We start from the raw sequence: 15,604 nt of genomic DNA, 5'->3' as shown, positions 1-15,604 counted from the left end.
TGCTTTATCACTGCTTATGCTCTTAGCTTGAATAAAAAGATTAAAAGCTTCATTACCATCTTTGCAACGGATAACCAAATCATCAAATTTTCCAAATTTTGGATCCTCGCTCGTAAAATCGAAATGGAAGTCTGCTTCATCTTGCGATAGTTTGACAGCATGACAAAGATTTTTGAAAGCAAGCTTTTTTTGATATTCAAGGCCTTTCATCAAATTCGCCATTCCGTTTTGTAGCTCTTCGCCAGCAGACTTTGTTGATTTCTCTAGCATGTTACCGCTTGTCGCTCCAGGATTTTGGTCATGAAGACTCACCGAAGCATGTTCAGCAATGTTTTTCTCCAGATTAGGTTGTGCTGTGTCATTTTGTTGTATTGAAGAAACTTGATAATTTGTTCCACTTCCTGATGGCTCGTTGGTTAGTTTGCCAGAAGGGATTTCGTCCGATGTTTCGTTTTCTTCAATATCCTTGAGAGAATCGGCCATTTTTCGAATTCTTGTACTTTTTCGGCTAGCTCTTCGTATTTCAGCGTCTCAGAGCTTTATTGCGTTGACTTGGGATGAATGGAACTGTAACGATGTTGGGTGGGATGTTCTCAATGATGAAGTTTGTATCTGCTTTGCAAATAACAGTACTTTTCACAGTTGAAAGCTTCCAGTTGTTGTGCTCTACTCTGTCCTGTGTAAGAACAAAACAAAAATCAAGAAAGGCATGATTAAAATCATAAGGAACAAATTGACTGATTTTGGCGATAAATGAATGTTTACGTAAGATAAAGGTACTATTTCAAACAGACAAACTTTTTTATCGCTCTTTCGAGTCAACTGTATATTCCTTTGCTTATCCAATAGGAAAAAGATTTAAAATGCTCACGTTGTTGGGTACACTCTGCTTAAAACAGTATAATTAACAAGATCGAAGGGTTGGAATTGTTGTTAAGCCCAAGCTCGGTAGAACTCAAGGAACCATACGAACAAGACCAACTACATTCAAAAACTGCCATGCAGTTTTATATGCATTTCGTATAAATTATTGAATAGCCCAGAAAACTACCAAAGCCAAAGGGTACAGTGCATGCAAAAACGTAAATCAGACAAAGTTGACGAACAAATATGATCGTCCTGAAGGTGCAGTCAAACCGCTTTTCCCGTATTTATGGTGATGCTTCCTTGGTGAGCCATTCCTTGTTTTACTTTTGGACTCGAGCGATGTCTAACATCGACCTGCCATATGATTGAATTGGTCTTATTGATACCACAAATGAAAATATTCTACATCAACTAGGTTATAAATTTGAATGAAGGCACTTGCGACATTGTCCAGTGCTCAAAATCCTATATATACGTTACAGCCCCGGATGGTGTATACGAACTAGTAGTTGTAAGATAGCATGAGGCATAAGTGTGCGTAATGTAATGATAAGATTCGATTGTATTTAGTCGATAAGCATCCCGAAATACAGTCAGTTGACTCTCGAAGCTCGAACGAGCAAGCTCCATCTCATAACTGGCGCAGCTGATAACCGTTCCATCTGGAACCCTGCATAACGTCATCCTATCCCGGATTATTCCATCCCTGAGAGCATATCAGAGGACTTGCGGAGAAAGCAGCAGATCCAGAAGAAACGCTCCGACCATCGGGTTACAAAACGATACCAAACAGCAAAAGCAACTTAATATTCAGAACGCTCCAGAGCACGCGCTGCAGCACCAAAGGAAGCAGAGCAAATATTCTAGCCGTGAGTAAAGTGCGTAGTGAAAACAATGGAACCAAACTATACTCAGGAAGAGTTGCTAGAACACATTCGGCAACTCACTAACGCGTAAAACGAACTCGTCAGGGAAATGAATAGCCTGAAAGCGAGGTCAAGCGTGTCTTTTATAAATTTTAGAACGCCGGACAGCATCCGCTATCTACCCACTTACGAAGGAAAAAAACACGAAACCCGCGCGTGGATCGAGGACGTAGAGAGTGCGCTTCAACTCTTTGACGAGTATAAGAATAGTGCAATTTACGACCAAATAGTTAGGGCAGTGAAAAGCAAAATAACCGGGAAATTTAGAGAAGCAATAATTGCCGCCGGGAATGTTAGCACAAGGCCCGAGATAAAGGAAGTATTGCAAAACTTCTTTGACGATAAAAGGGATTTAGGTTCCCATTTGCAAACCCTTTTCTACGAAAAGCAGGGAAATAAGACCTTGCTAGAATATTATAACAAGTTAAAAAGCGTTTCATCTAAAATAAGGGCAATCACCGCAGCGACCGAAGAATATAAAAATTCTATTAAAGGGGTCCATCATTTGATTGGAGTTATCACACTCACACGCTTCATCGATGGCCTTGAGGGATCGTTGTCCTCGTACGTTAGGTGTAGCAAACCGAAAAATATAGACGAAGCGTATTCAATATCCGCAGAATATACGAACGCCGCATTCCGAAAAAAGCTAGAACGCATACCGATACAGGACCGAAAACAAAAGCCGGATACAAACGTGGCACCGTCAACGTCGTACGGATCGCGTACAGATTACGGCCAGTGATGCCTCGATGAGAACCGTGAATTCTAAAATGCAGATAAATAATAACGATGTAGAACAATTTGCAAACACAAATGATACTGAACTGGATGAGCTAAATTTTCGCATGGATCAGGAAAAAAAGGAACTTTGATAAACAATAATTTTATTCCCTATTTAGAAATATTCACAACTAAGGGAATCCTTAAATTTTTGATTGATACAGGCGCCAACAAAAATTATATATCAACTGCTCACAGGAATCTACAGAACTGCAAAACTGAAAAAGATATATTTGTGACAAACGTTAAAGGCAAACACACTATTACAAAGTCAGCATCTTTCGACGTATTCAATATAAATAAAAAGATTAAATTCTATATTTTATATATTTCATCTCGCGAAAAAGCACCTCTCACAAGAGACATGCACTCTTATCGCCCAAGAAAGTCAACTTATTTCAATAGTGACAGAAACAGAAGGCGACTTTATAGTGAACGATGAAATAAATGTTAAGAAATTGTCAATCCTTCCCGGCATTTATAACAGTAAGGAAGGTAGAGCTATAGTAGCAGTTAGAAACAATTCAAACGATAACATAGAGATAAACGTAAACGAAATCGAAATCAATTGCGACGAATACGTCGAGTTAGAAGGCCCAATAATATCGAGTAGGAACAAGTACGAATTCAATAACGATACCTTAGCAAAATACGAACTAGAAGCAATAAGGAATCTGCTTGAAGAAAATTCAGAGGTACTATATTTCGAGGATGATGCATTGTCATTTACCCATAAGATTAAACACCAAATTAAAACCGTGGACAATATCCCGGTTCATACGAAATCCTACAGATACCCGCAGATTTTCGAGACGGAGATACAGAATCAGATAAAGAAAATGCTTCGCGACGGAATAATCCAAGAGTCGATTTCACCGTACACGTCTCCAGTGTGGATAGTATCTAAACAGGAAAATGCTATGGGTTTGAAAAAATATCGCCTTGTTATAGACTATCGAAAACTTAATTCTAAAACCATCTCAGTTAAGTACCCAATCCCAGATATAACCGAAATATTAGATAAGTTGGGCAGAGCCTGTTACTTTTCTACAATTGATCTTGTTTCCGGATTCCACCAAGTACAGTTAGACGAAAATGATAGAGAAAAAACAGCTTTTTCAGTTAGCCAGGGCAAGTATGAATTTACTCGAATGCCTTTTGGGCTGCAAAACGCCCCGGCCACTTTCCAAAGGTTCATGGATACCATCCTTAGAGAATATTTAGGAAAATGCTGCCTTGTCTATATGGATGACATAATCATATATTCAAGCTCATTTGAGGAACATACTAGGGACATTAGAAAAATTTTACAAAAGCTTAAAGAAGCGAAGCTTAAAATCCAGCTAGACAAATGTTTCTTTTTTCGAAAAGAAGTACAGTTCCTCGCGCATACAGTCACTAACGAGGGAGTACAGCCCAATTCAGACAAGGTCGTGGTGATAAATAATTGGCCAGTGCCAAAAACCACAAAAGAACTCAAGCAGTTTTTAAGAACATAAGGATATTACAGAAGATTTATCCGGGATTTTGCAAAACTTATTAAGCCATTAGCGTTGCTACTTCGGAAAGAGTCGGAGTTTGTGTTCATTCCCGATAAGCTTAAATGCTTTAACAAATGTAAATCCTTGCTCACAATGGATCCAATTCTCGCATATCCAGATTTCAACAAAGATTTTATTTTGACAACGGATGCTAGCGAGGTTGCCTTAGGAGCGGTCCTATCCCAAGGGACGATAGGCAAAGACAAACCGATAGCTTACGCATCGCGTGCTTTGAGCAAATCCGAAGAAAATTATTGCACAACCGAGAAAGAGCTCCTCGCGATCGTGTGGGCAGTGAAATATTTCCGGCCATATCTTTATGGGAGAAAGTTTAAACTTATTACAGACCACCAGCCGCTCATCTATTCTATGTCTAGTGCAAATCAAAAAATCATGAGGTGGAAACTATTCTGACCGAATTTGACTTCGAGATTATCTACAAACCGGGAAAGAAAAACGTAGAAGCGGATGCTCTATCTCGAATTAAGCCCAATGAAATCGATACGAGTAAATCCGCTACTAACGAATTTAACGTTAACGAGAGCGATATAATGACAGTTCACTCGGCAGATACGAGCGATGATCATTATATCCGCACAAGCGAAAGGCCAATAAATTCGTTTAAAACCCAAATTATTCTCAAAATAGGTGCAACAAATTCGGAACAATATGACGTAATTTTTTCCACGTATCATAGATTCACGATTTGCAGATCGAATTATAGAGAATCCAATCTAGTAAATATTATTAAAGAAAAGGCCAGTGCAAAAGGAATTAGCCGTATCCATTGCCCACTATCCTTGGATCAATTGATACAGGAAACATATCGCAAACACTTTTCCCAAAATAATGTTTTCAAAATATTTTACTCTTCTCTTTTGCTCGCCGACTAAGCAATGGCTTGCGAGCAAGATGACATCATAAAAATGGTACACGAGAGAGCCCACAGAGGTATAAAAGAAAACGTCGCTCAAATCCTCGGAACATATTTTTTCCCCAATATGGAGAAAAAAGTTTGAATTTTTATAAATAACTGCTTAATATGCAAGCGATGTAAATATGATCGAAAACCGCCTAAACTTATAAGAAAGTCACCTAATGCGGAAAAACCGTTCGAAAGAGTACACATTGACATATTTTTTTTTGAAAGGGAAGAAAAATGCGAACTATCGTAGATGCCTTCTCTAAGTTTGCAAACGTAATTCCTTTAGAAACAAAGACCATTGTCGATCTGAAGAAAGCAATTGCCGATCACGAAAGAATTTTCGGACGACCAAATTCAATAGTTTGCGATCAAGAGCCTGCATTTGTCTCAATCGCATTTATCGGATTCCTTCAGGATTTGAATATTGAAATACACCATGCAAGTTGCAGTAATTCTAATGGAATAGTGGTAAGATTTCATTTCACTTTGATTGAATTGTTTAGGACTTTGCAAAATAGGCGTTCAGATTTAGATTTTACAGACAAAATAAACATAATTGAAGATATTTATAACAATACTATACATTCAAGTACGGGGATGAAGCCAAGGCAATTTGTTTTCAATTAAGAGGGATTGACAAATGCCGAAGAAATAGCTCAGTGCCTAGAAAAAATACTATCAAATATAAAAATAAAGCTTAAAAGACAGCAACAATCCCTCGATAAAGCTAATGTAGGAAAAAAGGAGCCTCCATCATTGCAAGAAGGCGAACAGGTCTTTGTTAAAGTAAATCAGAGAATAACAAAAGACAAGGAACCATATAAAGTATCTAGGGTTCAAAAAGACAATGATCTCACATTTCAAGACGGATTCGACGTCAAAATTCATAAATCTAGGCTTAAGAAATAAATGCAAGGATAATTAATCATGTAAGGTAAAGTTGAACGAGGACGCTCGAAAGCAACGGGAGAAGCGTTACGGCCCCGGATCGTATGTACGAACTAGTAGTTGTAAGATAGCATAAGTTTTATGTTTTTGGGTTTAAAAGCTCTTTATTTTCTACCTAGACTCTTAGACAATAAAACATATTAAAATTATGGAACCCGTTACGCTACACACGTCCGAACGCACCGGAGGTCTGGTAGCCAGAGAGCGAGGCCAACGCTTCGGCCCCGTCAGCTACGGCGATCCCTTTGTGATCCCGATCGTGGCATCACCCGAAGATGGAACTCATCTACGGAGAGCCCGGGTTCACGCTGCATCTTACTGGCGTATAACAATAAGGCATAAGTGTGCGTTATGTCATGATAAGATTCGATTGTATTTAGTCGATAAACATCCCGAAATACAGTGAGTTGACTCCCGAAGCTCGAACGAGCAAGCTCCATCTCATAACTTATATATATCCTATCGCCCTCTTAAATTACAGTTATAGGTGACGTTGGCATTAGATAGCAATATGATGGTAGGCGAGTGAAGCGAGCACGAAAGCAACGCAGACAATTTCCACGCGTTAGGTTCCCCTACAGCGTAGGAATTTCTCCTTACGCGCTGTGCTGTCGCTAAGGATACTATGGATGCAGGATGGAAGGGAAACATTTTTTTTTTTGTAATCGATGTTAACTTTGCTGGAAAATAAAACAAAGCAAAGCGGAAATCTGCTACAATGATGATGATGATGATGAGTCCCACCGCTTACCCCAACATTGGTTTGAGAGGGACGAAAGATCAAACGAGAGGGGGCATTTGGGCATTACTCTCCAGAACAATCGCATCCATCTCTGCTTCATTCATACAACGGTCGCCATCAATTGCACAAAGAGGTACATCTTAGATTTCCCAACTAGCAAAAGGGGACCACTTTCCGGAGTAGGGCAGGTATTTTCGCACAGATTTGGTTAACACCGCCAGCTATCAATGGTTGATAGTGTGGTGAAACCCACCAGTACTACTTAAGGGACCTGATCTTGTTCCTTGCGTAAAACGGTCCCGAGCAATCACCTCGAAAGGTAAATCGCCGAGTCCCCCAAGGTTAAGGAGGCACCACCTTCCTCAGTGTAAAAGGGTATTTCTGCTCTGTTTGTAGTTCACACCGCCAATTAACATTGGTTGATAATGTGGTGCCACTATCAAGAACAGAAAGGAACCCAACTGCAGCGAGATGTGTAGATACTACTAGTTCTTTTCGTACAGACATGTCCACCAATTGTCCTCATTTACGCGCGCGTGTCTCAAAGCTATGTAGACTCATTCATTCTATTAAGTTAAATTGAATAATAAAAATAAAAAATCCCTGTTCATTTTTTTACTCATCATCACCATAGTCAAAGACCGTGTTGACAAATGCAATACTACGGGGCTCAAAAACTACAACATTGACTTAATAAATTACAAGCAAGTGGGATATGGAGCACTTTCGGTGTCGGTCGAGATGGAAAAAAGCATAGCACCTCTCTCAACCTTTGCTCCTTCGAAGGATTATATCTTTTTTTTCTTTCATCCGATCTTCGATTTGACCCCAATGAGAGAAAAATTCCAGAATCTCACTGGAAACATACTTCTAGCGTAACATACAAGAAAAACGGTGTCTTCAACACTAGCAATGATGATTTGTTTCATTTCCATGTATTGTAAGTGGGATATGGAGCACTTTCGGTGTCGGTCGAGATGGAAAAAAACATAGCACCTCTCTCAACCTTTGCTCCTTCGAAGGGTTATATCTTTTTTGTCTTTCGTCCGATCTTCGATTTGAACCCAATGAGAAAAAAATTCCAGAATCTCACAGAAAACATACTTCTAGCGTAACATATAAGTAAAACGGTGTCTTCATCACTAGCAATGATGATTTGTTTCATTTCCATGTATTGTAAGTGGGATATGGAGCACTTTCGGTGTCGGTCGTGATGGAAAAAAACATAGCACCTCTCTCAACCTTTGCTCCTTCGAAAGATTATATCTTTTTTGTCTTTCGTCCGATCTTCGATTTGACCCCAATGAGAGAAAAATTCTAGAATCTCACAGAAAACATACTTCTAGCGTTACATATATGTAAAACGGTGTCTTCATCACTAGCAATGATGATTTGTTTCATTTCCATGTATTGTAAGTAATGATGATGATGAGTCCCACCGCTTACCCCTACATAGGTTTGAGAGGGACGAAAGTATCTTGCGATATTGGATATTAATCATCAAACGAGAGGGGGCATTGGGGCATTACTCTCCAGAACAATCGCATCCATCTCTGCTCCATTCATACAACGGTCGCCATCAATTGCACAAAGAGGTACATCTTAGATTTCTCAACTAGCAAAAGGGGACCACTTTCCGGAGTAGGGCAGGTATTTGCGCACAGATTTGGTTAACACCGCCAGCTATCAATGGTTGATAGTGTGGTGAAACCCACCAGTACTACTTAAGGGACCTGATCTTGTTCCTTGCATACAACGGTCCCGAGCAATCACCTCGAAAGGTAAATCGCCGAGTCCCCCAAGGTTAACGAGGCACCACCTTCCGGAGTGTAAAAGGTTATTTCTGCTCTGTTTGTAGTTCACACCGCCAATTACCATTAGTTGATAATGTGGTGCCACTATCAAGAACAGAATGGGACCCAACTACAGCGAGATGTGTAGATACTACTAGTTCTTTTCGTACAGCCATGTCCACCAATTGTCCTCATTTACGCGCGCATGTCTCAAAGCTATGTAGACTCATTCATTCTATTAAGAGAAATTAAATAATAAAAATAAAAAGTCCCTGTTCATTTGTTTTACTCATCATCACCATAGTCAAAGACCGTGTTGACCGTGTGTACAACATTTACTAAATACATTACAAGCACAGCGTCAGACCACCTGCTTCACGTATACGGCGCATAGGCGTTTGAACTACCTTAGATTTCGCGCTTGTTTAATCTCTCTCGGCATCCTGTTGTACCATTGTACTCCTTTAAAAAACAACGAATTTCGGGCGTTTCCAGACAGATAGCTGGTAAGTCTCGGCTCACCGGCACTACGAGTGTTATACCGATGCACGTCAGACCCAACCACTATCCTTTCCCCCAAATACGTTGGTACCAGGCCTTTCAAAATTTTGTACACAAAGACTACAGTTTGGAACACTATCCGCTGCTTGACCGACATCCACTGTAAGACGTCGAGCATAACAACCGAAGGAGTATACCAGCCGCAACACAAAATCATTCGCATGACTCTGTTTTGCAACCTCTGCAGTCTCTGTAACTGAGTTTGATTGCCGAAAAATAAAATTGATGCACAGAAATCAAAGTGCGGTGCTATTAACGATTTGTAGAGCTGAACTTTTCCGAAAAAATTCAGATTGTTGCCCAATCTACTAATCACACCACACTTTTTTGCCACTTTTGAGGTGACATGGTCAATATGAGGCCCAAAAGACAGTTTTTCGTCTAATATAACTCCCAGATACTTTATCTGGGAGACTCTGTCGATTGGTTCCTGATTGATGACAATAGCTGATTGGTCAGTTATTTGTCTCGAAGACAATACCATGAATTTGGTCTTCTTGATGTTTAAGGCCAATTTTTTGTATTTTAACCAACCATCTAAGGCATCTAAATCGACATTAAAAAGCTCCTTGGTCTGTTTTAAATCTTTCCGCGGGACAAACAAGACTGTATCGTCCGCAAAAAGATTGATTTCACATGACTGTAAAACCTTTTTCATGTCGTTTATATACATAATAAACAACACTGGACCAAGAACATTTCCTTGTGGAACCCCAAGGGTGTTTTCGACAGGGTTTGAACAACAGTTCATGAAATTTGTTCGTTACGTTCTTCCACTGAGATAAGATGCGAACCATTCGAACTCAACTCCATCGATACCGAACCTTTTGATTGTTTCCAATAACAAAGGTCGCGATATCGTTTCAAACGCCCGTTTCAAATCCAAGAACACTGCAACAATCGGTTGTTTTCGCTCCATTAACTCCTTCCACTTAGCTAATAAAAGGTTCAGCGCAGATTCACAAGAATGTCCTTCTCTATAGCCCGACTGTTCCTCCACCAGCAAGTTATTCCTGTCAAGATACTGGACAAGTTGTTGTTTGACAACAAGTTCCAACACCTTTTCAAGTATATGAAGCATGTTAATCGGACAAAACTCCTCCGCATTGGTAGCTCCTGACACTTTAGGAATTGGCACTACTAGAGACTCCCTCCACGAGTCAGGAAAAATACCCTCCTCCAATGATTGGTTGATCAGTGAAAGAAGGACCCCCCCAACTACATGGAAACAGTCACGCAGTACCTGAGCATTTACTTTGCTAATTCCAGCCTTGTTCTCTAAGCTAAAACAAATCGATTTGAGCTTTTCAATCGAAATTGGTTCGAACCTGAATTGTTGTCTTGGGTTACTATTTGGTCTCAATGCCAAAGGTTCAGCCACGGAAGGAATACTTTGATGAATAGAGTTGACACTATAAACAAAAAAAATGTTAAATCTTTCAGCAATGGTGCTTTCCTCAAAAATGGCGCATCCTTCAAATGTTACACTTAAACCAGGCTTATCCTCTGGTTTCAGCATAGACTTGAGGATTTTCCACAGTTCCCTGCTATTACCTTGGTGGTCCCTAATCTGGTTGCTAAAAAACTGTTGCCTTGTTTCTTTCAGACGCTGTGTATATTCATTCCTCAAAGCGGTGTATTCCCACCACTGTTGAGAAATGTTTGTCCTTAAGAACTTGGCATAGGAACAGTCCCTTCTGCTCTTAAGCCTTGCTAGATCTGTGTTATACCACTTGTTTGAATCCCTACAGGCAATAGTTCGGTCCACTGTGAAGGCTTTCATGGCATTTTCCAGAGTATCCCACAATATTTTAGCCGTTTCGTTAAAACCAGAAATTGTACTCTGCAAACCCTCTCTAACGAAACTGCAAAGAGATGGTTTGGAGTATCCGGTCAAATAAGAAATACGTTTTTGGACTATGTTGGAATGCTCATTACGAAGGCTCAACCCTAGAGTCTCGTGGTCAGTTATCTTGAGAGCCGACACCGTAGTAACTGACAAAGACTCAAAATTGCAATATACATGATCGATCAGGGTTCTACTCAGCCTCGTGATGCGAGTAGGCTGGTTAACCAGTTGTTTCAAGTTGACTGCTTCCATTGCTCTTTTTAAGGGAACCGACTTTTCAGTGTTCAACCAATCGATATTAAAGTCACCAACCACAATATTACGTTTATTGAAATCGATGAATCCGTCCAGCCACCCCTCCAAAACACCCACGAACCCAGAGTCACTAGAACTAGGTGAATGATAAACAACTCCATAGTTCGCCGCTGTCACACCGCGAGCAACCTCAATACCCAAAAACCAGTTGCCCTCTTTCATTTCATTTAATAAAACTTTGAAAACAACCGAATCTCTGGCATATATTGCAACTCCTCCAGTATGTCACGAGTTAGACAAACAAGATTCGACACGGTATCCTGGTATGTGAAACTGATCAAAAGCTTCAACTTCCGTGATATGTGTTTCGGCAACTAGAACCATCAATGGTTTAACTTTCTCTACTGTCGTACGCAACATTGCATAGTTGGTTGGCAGCCCAGCAATATTAATATACAATATTTCATACTGCCGAACAATATCCCAACCGTCTTGCTATTGCGTAGACTTCTTTTTTTTGTTCAACTCCTTCTGGAACATTGGGCACACACTACTATTTGCAGCATGGTTCGTGTTGAAGTTGTTGGTGCTCAAATTATTAGCCCGTTCGCAGTTGACACACTTTAAAACAACAGATTTACAAGTTGCTGTTTTATGTTTGTCACCGCATTTTGAACAGGCCAACTCATTTTTACAGTCATTGGTTATATGTCCAAACTTTGCACACTTGAAGCAACGCAAAAACCTGACCGCTCGATGTATACGGCACGAATCGAATCCAACCTTAACCAGGTTCCGTCCCTCAAGACACCGAGCTGAGTCCTCATCAATGTCCATAATAGCATTGAACTTTTCAAATTTAAGCATATTATTTTCGTATTTCTTTAATACCTTGACATGAGACCACGGAATTCCCTCATTTTGAGTTTTGAGGTAGTCAACCAATTCCGTTTCCGAATAGTCTTCGGTCATACCAACTAATTTCATCCTTGCCAGAGGCAGTGAAATCGTGTATGCCTCACCAAGAGCTAAGCCTAATCTAGCTTTCACGGCATTCAAGTTCTCACCAAGAGGAACTTTAACCGAAATTTGGCCCTCTCCACCGTTGCGGAAGTCCGAAAGCTGATGGCGCCTCGGATCAATCTTAGTCCGTATGTCGGTCCTAGTCACAGCGCAAGACTGACTAGCTTTCGGAATGATCACCAATCTTCTCTGCTGCTTCTGGTCCGACTGACTACTAACGGGTGCTGGTGCTGGTAGTGCTTTAGCAAAATAACCTGCGTCAAAATGTTTTACTATGGTGGAAACAGAACTGTTACCACCATTCGTCAATGTTTTTTGGACCAAATCAGACCAAGTCCCAGAAGAAGCTTCAGACCACGTTTTTTGTTCTTCCAAGCAAAGGTAAGCACTATTCACAATGCTCCATACTACTTTTAACGTTCTTCCAAGCAAAATTAAGACCCATCCAACATGCTCCGGACTACGTTATTCTTTCTTAAACTTAAAACTTTAAAAAAGAACTTAGATCAATGCAACATGCTTCAGACCATGTTTTTTGTTCTTCCAAACAAAGGTAAGCACCATCCACAATGCTCCATACTACTTTTTACGTTCTTCCCACCAAAATTAAGCACCTTTTCCAATTCTCCATACTACTATCTACGTTCTTCCAAGCAAAATTAGGCACCTTCTCCAATGCTCCATACTAATTTTTACGTTCTTCCAAGCAAAATTAAGAACCATCCAACATGCTCCGGACTACGTTTTTCTTTCTTTAACTAAAAACTTAAAAAAAAAACTTGGATCAATTCAACATGCTTCAGACCACGTTTTCGTTCTTCCAAGCAAAGGTAAGCACCATCCACAATGCTCCGGACTACTTTTTACGTTTTTCCCAGCAAAATTAAGCATCTTCTCCAATGCTACAAACTACTTTTTTCGTTCTTTCTAGCAAAATTAAGCACCATCCAACATGCTCCGGACCATGTTTTTCTTTCTTTAACTAAAAACTTAAAAAACAAAATAAATAAATAAAACTAAGCCCAATTCAACATGCTTCAGACCACGTTTTTCGTTCTTCCAAGCAAAGGTAAGCACCATCCACAATGCTCCGTACTACTTTTTACGTTCTTCCCAGCAAATTTAAGCACCTTCTGCAATGCTATAAACTAGTTTTTACGTTCTTTCTAGCAAAATTAAGCACCATCCAACATGCTCCGGACCATGTATTTCTTTCTTTAACTAAAAACTTTACAAAAAATAAATAAATAAAACTAAGCCCAATTCAACATGCTTCAGACCACGTTTTCGTTCTTCCAAGCAAAGGTAAGCACCATCCACAATGCTCCGGACTACTTTTTACGTTTTTCCCAGCAAAATTAAGCATCTTCTCCAATGCTACAAACTACTTTTTTCGTTCTTTCTAGCAAAATTAAGCACCATCCAACATGGTCCGGAGCATGTTTTTCTTTCTTTAACTAAAAACTTAAAAAACAAAATAAATAAATAAAACTAAGCCCAATTCAACATGCTTCAGACCACGTTTTTCGTTCTTCCAAGCAAAGGTAAGCACCATCCACAATGCTCCGTACTACTTTTTACGTTCTTCCCAGCAAATTTAAGCACCTTCTGCAATGCTATAAACTAGTTTTTACATTCTTTCTAGCAAAATTAAGCACCATCTAACATACTCCGGACCATGTATTTCTTTTTTTAACTAAAAACTAAAAAAAAAAACTAAGCCCAATTCAACATGCTTTAGACCACGTTTCCCGTTCTTTCAAGCAAAGGTAAGCACCATCCACAATGCTCCGGACTACTTTTTACGTTCTTCCCAATAAAATTAGGCGCCTTCTCCAATGCTCCAGACTAATGTTTACGTTCTTCCCAGCAAAATTAAGCACCATCTAACATGCTCCGGACCATGTTTTTCTTTCTTTAACTAAAAACTAAAAAAAAAACATAGATCAATTCAACATGCTTTAGACCACGTTTTTCGTTCTTCCAAGCAAAGGTAAGCACCATCCAATATGCGCCTGACTTCTCTTTACGTTCTTCCCAATAAAATTAAGCACCTTCACCAATGCTCCAGACTACTGTTAACGTTCTTCCCAGCAAAATTAAGCACCATCTAACATGCTCCGGACCATGTTTTTCTTTCTTTAACTAAAAACTTAAAAAAAAAGCCAAGCAAAATTCCACTTCCTTTAGACCACGTTTTTCGTTCTTCCAAGCAAAGGTAAGCACCATCCACAATGCTCCGGACTACTTTTTACGTTCTTCCAAGCAAAATTAAGCACCGTCTCCAATGCTAAAAGCTACTTTTTACGTTCTTTCTAGCAAAATTAAGCACCATCCAACATGCTCCGGACCTTGTTTTTCTTTCTTTAACTAAAAACTATAAAAAAAAAAAAAAATAAAACTAAGCCCAATTCAACATGCTTCAGGCCACGTTTTTCGTTCTTCCAAGCAAAGGTAAGCACCATCCACAATGCTCCGGACTACTTTTAACGTTCTTGTCAGCAAAATTAGGAACCTTCTCCAATGCTACAAACTACTTTTTACGTTCTTTCTAGCAAAAATTAGCACCATCCAACATGCTCCGGACCATGTTTTTCTTTCTTTAACTAAGAACTTTAAAAAAAATAAATAAATAAAACTAAGCCCAATTCAACATGTTTCACACCATGGTTTTCGTTCTTCCAAGCAAAGGTAAGCACCATCCACAATGCTCCATACTACTATCTACCTTCTTCCAAGCAAAATAAAGCACCGTCTCCAATGCTAAAAGCTACTTTTTACGTTCTTTCTAGCAAAATTAAGCACCATCCAACATGCTCCGGACCTTGTTTTTCTTTCTTTAACTAAAAACTAAAAAGAAAAAAATAAATAAATAAAACTAAGCACAATTCAACATGCTTCAGACCATGTTTTTCGTACTTCCAAGCAAAGGGAAGCACCATTCACAATGCTCCGGACTACTTTTTACGTTCTTCCCAGGAAAATTAAGCACCTTCTCCAATGCTACAAACTACCTTTTACGTTCTTTCTAGCAAAATTAAGTACCATCCAACATGCTCCGGACCATGTTTTTCTTTCTTTAACTAATAACATAAAAAAAAAAAATAAATAAATAAACCTAAGCCCAATTCAACATGCTTCAAACCTCGTGTTTCGTTCTTCCAAGCAACGGTAAGCACCATCCACAATGCTCCGGACTACTTTTTACGTTCTTCCCAGGAAACATAAGCACCTTCTCCAATGCTACAAACTACCTTTTACGTTCTTTCTAGCAAAATTAAGCACCATCCAACATGCTCCGGACCACGTTTTTCTTTCTTTAACTAAAACCTTAAAAAAATATAAATAAATAAAACTAAGTCCAATTCAACATGCTTTAGACCATGTTTTT

The 15,604-nt window shown here is 39.4% G+C and overlaps 1 pseudogene; it reads left to right on the top strand.

Moving 5' to 3' along the window:
- Positions 1-1,761: 1,761 nt before the first annotated feature.
- Positions 1,762-2,538, top strand: LOC131271272 (uncharacterized; annotated as a pseudogene).
- The last annotated feature ends 13,066 nt before the right edge of the window (positions 2,539-15,604 follow it).

The sequence above is a fragment of the Anopheles coustani genome, unplaced genomic scaffold (assembly GCF_943734705.1).
Source record: "Anopheles coustani unplaced genomic scaffold, idAnoCousDA_361_x.2 scaffold_25_ctg1, whole genome shotgun sequence".
Taxonomy (NCBI): domain Eukaryota; kingdom Metazoa; phylum Arthropoda; class Insecta; order Diptera; family Culicidae; genus Anopheles; species Anopheles coustani.
Note: the sequence above shows the minus strand (reverse complement) of the source record. Positions and strands in the feature narration are given on the sequence as shown.